This window comes from Triticum urartu, chromosome 3A (assembly GCF_056163025.1).
Source record: "Triticum urartu cultivar PI428250 chromosome 3A, HENAU_Tu73, whole genome shotgun sequence".
Classification (NCBI taxonomy): Eukaryota; Viridiplantae; Streptophyta; class Magnoliopsida; order Poales; family Poaceae; genus Triticum; species Triticum urartu.
Genome location: NC_141875.1, coordinates 76,940,171 through 76,945,136, shown reverse-complemented (window position 1 = coordinate 76,945,136; position 4,966 = coordinate 76,940,171). Strand labels below are relative to the sequence as shown.

Genomic DNA, 4,966 nt, shown 5'->3' with positions numbered 1-4,966 from the left:
GATACCTTGGTTCTCAAAAACTGAGGGAAATACTTACACTACTTTGCTGCATCACCCTTTCCTCTTCAAGGGAAAACCAAAGCAATGCTCAAGAGGTAGCACGTAGCGGTACTACTGCTTGCGAGCGGTACTAAAAAAATACATCCGTGCCTACCACCGCTGGACTTATGACGAGATTTTGGTCCGGACGGAAGTAGCCATGGAAGTAGCCTCGATAGTACCGCTCCAAGCGGTAGTACCGCTCCCAAGAGCGGTAGTAAAAAGTTACATCCCCTCCAAGCGGTAGTACCGCTCCCATGGGCGGTAGTACCGCTGCAGCCTTTTTAAGGATACCAAAACTGACACAACTTGTGCAAACAGATTCCGAATTCAATGAAACCAAGTTTGTTGGAAAGCTAGCGACAAGAGATAACACAATCCTGATAGAAATAACAATAAGAAGGAAATTAGAAAAGGCCCAAGAGAAAATGGTGAGAACCCTTCCTTGAATAAGATAGGTAAAACCTCCAACACCGAAAATGCAATAGAAGAAGCATGAGAACTCTGTTTTCGATGAACTCGAGCTTGTCATCAAGATGACCATAAGCTGTAAGACTCACAAAGAGAACCAAACAAGAACCAAGAAAGATGATGCAAGGATGAAATTGTTTGAGCTCTCCACGAAGGATACGATCAAGCTACTCATCAAGAGGCCCCCTTGATAGTACGTTAATCGATCCTATAACCCGGTCTCTCAACTACCACCATGAGACCGGTAAAATAGAAAACCTATCAAGGGCAAACCTTTGCCCTGCACAAAGTCCACTTGAGCTAGATGTAGACGATCTTGACTTGCTCAAGTTGGACCACCTTTCTTGATTGCGTTGGCTTGGTGAAGACTAGTAGATTGCTCCCCGATACTCCACTATGGGTGAGCCACTCTTCGGCACATCTTCACAAGTCCATTGTCACCACAATGGACGGCAAGCTTCAAGCACTTGATCTCTTCATGATGCATCACTTGAACTTGTACATGGCAACCTAACTCCACAAAGAACTCTCACGAAGACCATGGGTTAGTACACAAAGCGTAATTGACAATGCTTACCATACCATGGTGTGACACCCTCGATTTGACCGTACACTAATCATACACGCAAATGTGTACGATCAAGGTCAAGGACTCACGGGAAGATATCACAACTCAACTCTAGACACAAATTAAAATAATACAAGCTCTATATTACAAGCCAGGGGCCTCGAGGGCTCGAATACACAAGAGTCAGTGGAAGCAACAATATCTAAGTACAGACATGAGTTAAACCAGTTTGCCTTAAGAAGGCTAGCACAAAAGCAACAACGATCGAAAAGGCAAGGCCTCCTGCCCGGGAGCCTCCTAACTACTCCTAGTCGTCTGCGGTCTTCATGTAGTAGTAGGCATCCTCTGGGTAGTAGTAGTCATCAGTGGCGTCGCCAGGCTCCTGGGATCTGTCATCTGGTCGCAACAATCGGGTATGGGGGAAAACAAGTAGCAAAGCAACCGTGAGTACTCATCCAAAGTACTCACAAGACTTACATCAGATCTAAACTAAGTATGCATCTGTATCAAAGGAATGGGTTGTATCTGTGGACTAAACTACAGAATGCCAGAAGGGAAGGGGAAATCCTAGCCTATCGAAGACTAGCATCTTCTGGAAACCACCATCTTGCAGCAACAGGAGGGCGTAGAGTAGCATAAAGTAAAGTAGTAGAAGTGTTATCAACCTCGGCCAGAGATCCTTTCTCGACTCCCTACGAGAAAGCAATCCCAGAGCCATACTATCCTGTTATCATCTCATATCCAAGTCTCATCACAATCCATTTCTCATCAAAAGTATCCAGTTCTAGTTGTATCGATCGGGATACAACTCCAAGTGTCCGTTACCGTAGGACAGGCTATCGATAGATGGTTTCTTCCCTGCAGGGGTGCACCAACTTACCCACCACGCTCGATTAGCTTCGACCGGACACACTTTTCTGGGTCATGCCCGGCCTCGGCCGAACAATACACCGCAACCCGACCTAGGCTTAATAGAGAGGCCAGCACGCTGGTCTAAACCTATGCCCCCAGGGGTCATGGGCCATCTCCCCAGGAACTCCTGCATGTTGCGTACGCGGCCGGTGAGCAGACCTAGCTACCTCCTTCAACAAGGTAGGAGCTTACACAGTCCAACCCGGCACGCGCCGCTCAGTCGCTGACGTCTATTAAGCTTCGGCTGATGTATATGACGCAGAACGCCCATACTATGCCCACGTGATGGTTAGTGCTATCAGGCCAGAGGCCCCTCGGATCAAATATCCAAACCGTAGTGGATTAGGAGCACGCGGTAACGAGCAGAGACTCACGATCGATGTGACCCCGTCGCCCCGTCTCAAGTACTTGCAGCAAGGGCTAAGAATGCCCGGTCACGCCTCGTAAGTATCTCGCGGGCACCTTCCAGGTCAACCTGACTCCACATCACTCGCAATTAAGCTCGCGCAGGTACCACTCAGGGTCGACCCGTCTTTAGTAACATGGTTCAGTGCAAAGTCATAGTAACCATAGTAACTGTGTGTCGGACACCAAGGGGAAAACCCGAGGAATCACCCCCGGTGAATTCCACTCGATGTTTTCATCAAGGGGAACGTAAGAGGAACCACCCTCGAGGTTCACGTTTGATGGGTTGCACGACAGAGCCGTAACGGAAGTGGTTAAGGAGGAAATCACCCTCGATGACCTCGACCGTAAAGCTACAGTACGGAGATCTCATCAGGAGTGATGTAAGAGGTTCCACCCTCGGCACTCGATGGTAACTCTGCAGAGTCGTACAACTAGGGGGGTGATGTGCGGTGTCGGGACCTAGACGTCGATCACGTTGATCGAGTCATCGAACATAAAGCGGTGCAACTGGGACAAGGTGGGGTCACTGATGGATCACTAACCATCCTATACTAAGCAGTTTAGGAGAAGCAGGTAAGGTATGAAAGCAGGTAACAACAACAGGCTATGCATCAGAGTAGGATCATACAGAAAGCAGTAGCAGTTCTAATGCAAGCATGAGAGGGAAAGAAATGGGCGATATCGGAATGCTTAAGGGGGGGGGTTCTTGCCTGGTTGCTCAGACAAGAAGAAGAGGTCGTCGGTGACGTAGTCGATCACAACGGCATCATCGGTTTCGGGGTCTACCGGAGAGAAGAGGGGGAAGAAACAGTAAATACAAAGCAATCAATGCATCACAAGGCATAACATGACGACGGGCAGAGCTAGGGTTGCCCTAACGTAGTACTACACGTTGAAGACGGGGGGATAAACATCCGAGGATGAATTCCCGGCGTTAGGCGGATTCCGGACAGAGGAAAAGAGGGGGAAAGTTCCATGTTCAGCATGCTAGGGGCATGTGACAGATGAACGGACCGCGTATTCGGATTCGTTGGGTTTTTCTGAGCAACTTTCATATAGAAAACATTTTCATCCGAGCTACGGTTTAATTACTATGAATTTCTACAGATTTTCTTATTTTCTGGAATTATTTTATTTACAGAAAAAGATATATGACGCCAGCATGATGTCACAGTGACATCAGCAGGTCACCAGACAGCTGACCAGGTCAAACCTGACATGTGGGTCCAGCGGGACCCACATGTCAGCCTCTGTTATTTTAGTAGTGGAATAAAACTAATCTAGCAGAGATAATTAGAGGTGTGGGCCCAGTGTCAGTGTCTGATTAGAGTTTAACTAATTAGATTTTAATTTGAAACGTGATTAATTAGCCTAACTACTGGGGGACCCACACGTCAGCGAGAGGGATGAACAGTGCCCCGCGTTGACTTTGGTCAACGCGGTCAAAAGGGCACAGGGCCCACTCGTCAGCGACCATGGGTGGGTCCCACGGGGCGCCAGCTCAGCGGGGCCGGCGACTCGCCGGCGGCGACGCCAGAACGCGGCGGAGGCCTCGGGAGGTGGTCGGATTTCGCCTACAGACGGCCGTTTCGAGCGCGGCCGGGCCCGTTCGAACGAGCAGACGACGACGAGTCGAACTGTGGTGGTGGCAGGGTCGGACTCGACCGGAATCATCGCCGTCCACAAGCCGTGGCGGCGGTGGTGTTCGGGCCTCGATCGAAACGCGGCAGGAGCGGCCTAGGGGTGCGGCTGGGGCTGCGACTGGGCGCTGCGCGCGTCCTGGAGCACGCCAGTGACTTGCGCCGGGGCTCGGGAGCGCGCACGACGCGCGGGCGGCGGCCATGGCGTGCGGCGGAGTTCACCTCCGCGGGGACGGCGACGGAACGCATTAGAGCGTGAGAGAGAGGGAAGGGAGCGACACGGAGGCTCACCTAGCGGGCACACGGTGGCCCCGTGAACCCTTAGGAGCAGCAGAACGTCGTCGAGGAAGAAGGGGATCGCCGGCGACCCGAGGAAGACGACGACGTGGTCGGCGATGCAGAGCTCCTCGACTCCTTCCAGCGGGTCCAGAAGATGCGGGAGTCCACGGCTATGCCGACGAGCACGGCCATGACGCGTCTAAGGCACGGTGGCTGCAGAGATGACGAAGACGCGGCGGCGATGGCGCTCGGAGGAGAGGGAGAGAGCGAGACAGAGTGGGGGGGGGGGGGGGGGGGGGGGAGCGGGTGGATCTGGGAGGTGAGGAGGCAAGTGGGGAGGGGAGACGGGGAAGCACGAGGCATCGGGGGACCTTATCCCCTCGCCGACGACGCCGGTGAGCCGGTCCGGTGGGGCGCGCTCGGCCATGCCCCCGCTCGGTTGAACAGGGGAGGAAGAGAGCGACCGGGGGAGGTGGGCCGCCTAGGATGGGGGGAGTTGGGCTGGCTGGCGTGGGCCGACAGCAAGCTGGGCTGTTTGGCCCAGTGGGGCAGGGGCTTTCTCTCTCTCCCCTGCATTTTTCCTTTTCTTTTTCCCTTTTTGTTTCTTTTATTTGCTCTGTTTTGCATTTTTCTTTCAGTACCAAATTGA

At 52.3% G+C, this 4,966-nt stretch overlaps 1 long non-coding RNA gene across 1 annotated transcript; it reads right to left on the bottom strand.

The window, feature by feature from the left end:
- Positions 1-1,192: 1,192 nt before the first annotated feature.
- Positions 1,193-4,746, bottom strand: LOC147978649 (uncharacterized). The gene is made up of 2 exons (XR_015618223.1): positions 4,330-4,746; positions 1,193-1,474 (listed from the first exon to the last, which is right to left on the bottom strand). It is a non-coding gene; the product is annotated as an uncharacterized LOC147978649 (long non-coding RNA).
- Positions 4,747-4,966: the final 220 nt, after the last annotated feature.